Source organism: Volvox carteri, assembly GCF_000143455.1.
Source record: "Volvox carteri f. nagariensis unplaced genomic scaffold VOLCAscaffold_136, whole genome shotgun sequence".
Taxonomy (NCBI): Eukaryota; Viridiplantae; Chlorophyta; class Chlorophyceae; order Chlamydomonadales; family Volvocaceae; genus Volvox; species Volvox carteri.
Window position 1 is genome coordinate 19103 of NW_003307679.1, and position 3147 is coordinate 22249.

Below are 3147 nucleotides of genomic sequence, written 5' to 3' on the forward strand. Positions count from 1 at the left end.
GCCGCAGGGGAGGACGGCGTTGGGCTGGGAGGCCGCAGGGGAGGACAGCGTTAGGCTAGGCGGGGCCGCAGGGGAGGACGGCATTAGGCTAGGGGGCCGCAGGGGAGGGCCAACGTGATACCCTGAAACCCGCCCTCATAACCAACCCGCTTCACCTCGGTCTCCACTTCAATGTTTACCCATCCCCCCTGACGGTAGCCCCACGACAGATGCTATGGCATCCTATTTCTTGTGTTGCCAGCATGCCCACCTTACCTCACATATGTATGCTATCGCTCCTCTCGCTGCCCACGAATGCTGGTTTGCTGTTGCTGCAGTCCATCTGCCAAAAGGGGGAAAGGGGGGCTTATATGGTTTGTTGTCCATAGGGCTTTTACATAGGGGACGGTAGCAGGTAGAATAATTATGTTTAATTCATGAACGTATGGGCCGTGCCTCGGTGCTGGCTTTGGTATGAGGGTTCTTAGCGTAGATATGCCGATTGGGCGGTTGGGGCATCGCGTGGAAGCCATGTATGGGTGCGGTGCGGAGGTCGCGTACACACTGCGGCGGACTACGCGTGCACACACACACGGAGCAACCAACGTGCGCGCTGCCTTCACACCTTTTTATGACGCCTGGTGCTACAGATTTCTTCGCCGCGCATGCGTTGACACACTTTGTTGCACGGTCGCGTTTCTGATGGCTGCATTGGGAACTGAAGCTATGGAAACGGTAGGCGGAATGCATGGACAAGCTGTTTTTCTTTTCCGTTGTTCACGATATTACAGCTGCGTGAGATGCTGTCGCGTCGCGATTTGGAATGTTTGTTAGCTGGTTGGAGTGGTTGTACGAGCCGTTGTATGAGCCGGTGCCGGTGCCGCTCTGAGTTGTTGTCGGCTTTTTCGACATTGTATGCGCTGTAATCGAATGCATATCGAGGATGCCGCACTTTGATATGCTATGTCGCTTGATTAAGCACAGTTTGCCAGGCGGTTGATGTTCGATGATGGTGTGTCCGGACATTAGCCGCCCGTGGCTGTGCGGCCGCTTAGAGGAAAGGGACCATACACCAGGTCATGTCCTCAAAAATCATGTACACGTCTATATGCGCATCACCCGCTTTAGTCTGTGGAGTTGCTTGTGTGTGGCGTTGTCAACATGTCGCCGAACATCCATTTGAGCGCGCTCCATTTGAGCACGACAGCTTTGCTTGTCGCTCCCATCACACCTATCGTTCTGCCCTAAATTGTTCCACACGTGCTAAAACTAGCATACGGGAAGCAGGACGCCACAGGGCGTCGTCGGGGCAGAGGAAAACCCACGGGTCGGTAACGAACATGCATGCACATGCACACACGCAGCTGCAGCTGCGTGCGCACAAAATCTCGCTTGCGCGCCACAGGATGGTGTGGCTCAAAACAACTTACACCACCACAAGTGGGAGAAGACAAAACACATGCATTCCTACCCACAAAAGCGCCACAAAAGCGTTTGTGTAAAAGATGTTAAAAAGAGTCCCCCACGGCACCTCTCTCCAGCCCTCCACAGCTGGACGACCCTTTGCGCCCTCTGTCCCATATAAAGAATCTAAACGTACCCCACATCCCATACCACATTGCATGCACCCGACGTGTATATCATGCTTTGGACGTATTGCAAATGCATCCCCCATAACCCCGGCGTCGTCGAGACATTCTGGCACATTGGGATATTGTGGCCTCCAAATGAATCAGGGCGGCGTGTGGTGGCGTCACGTGGCGTGTTTGAAAAGACAACTGACCCCCAGAGGCTGTGGGGTGAAGGCTGTGGGGTGAGACGAAACATCACAGCAAGAGCCCCTCACCCATGTGTTGTGTGCACAACATCCAAACAATTAAAAAAAACCCGCACACGACACAACACCTGCCACTGCCCATCTGGGAGTCTGGGGATGTCTCTCCAAAAGTTAAATAAATTATAGGCTTGATGGCGGGTTTTAGCGTGCCGCGCGTTTGTGTGCCTCTGCTGGTTATGTGTGTGTGTGTGTGATGACTCTCCTATGAATGTCCAGTCAAACGAACGGGGGAGCCGCCGGCTAAATGACTTAAATACGACAGGGACCCTGGGGGATTCGTGTGGGCGCAAATGATGCATATGCTAATAACACTGAGGCCTCCGGGCCCATAGAGCCGTGTGGCTGTTTTTTCCTTCGGGGTGTGAACTATGGGAGACATGGCGCTCCATCTCCATCCTTCCACCCTTTCACCCTCCCTCCCACCCTCCCTCCCTCCCTCCACCCTCCCTCAATAATCCCTCCACAATACCATTTCCCACTCTTCCTCCACCCTTCCTCCATCATCCCCCCAACTTCCCTCCACGCCCCCTCCCATCATCCTCCCTTCCCCTTCCATCTGCCCTCCCATCCTGTGCCATCCTGTGCCTTCCCCTCTGCTGTCCCCTGCGTTCCCTTGGCCTTCCCTCCTTCCCTCCCTCCTTCCTTTGCGTGAGAATGTGTGTGCCCAACCATCCGTGTGCTCATGCATTCTCGTACAAATGTGTGTATGTACCATGGGTCAGTACGGGACAGCTGGGAATTGAACCCAGACCCACAAGAACGTGGGTGGCACCTCTGCCCTGTTCCAATTCCCGCCCCACCCCGCCGGGTTTTCCCCCTTTCCCCCCTCGTTTTGCCATCCCCGGACTGCGGCCATGATGACGTTCCAATGAATGCGTCGCCTAGGTTGCAGGGGGCCCCCGTCATGCCCTTACACACGCCCTCCTGACCAACCCGCCCCGCCGCGTTTTCCCCCTTTCCCCCCTCGTTTTGCCACCCCCGGACTGGGGCCCCCCACTTCCCTCCACGCTCCCTCCCATCATCCTCCCTTCCCCTTCCATCTGCCCTCCCTTCTGCCATCCTGTGCCTTCCCCTCTGCTGTCCCCTGCGTTCCCTTGGCCTTCCCTCCTTCCCTCCCTCCTTCCTTTGCGTGAGAATGTGTGTGCCCCACCATCCGTGTGCTCATGCATTCTCGTACAAATGTGTGTATGTATCATGGGTCAGTACGAGACAGCTGGGAATTGAACCCAGACCCACAAGAACGTGGGTGGCACCTCTGCCCTGTTCCAATTCCCGCCCCACCCCGCGACTGCACTGCCCTGAAGCGCCCTGCCCAGCGCCGCCCTCCCCTG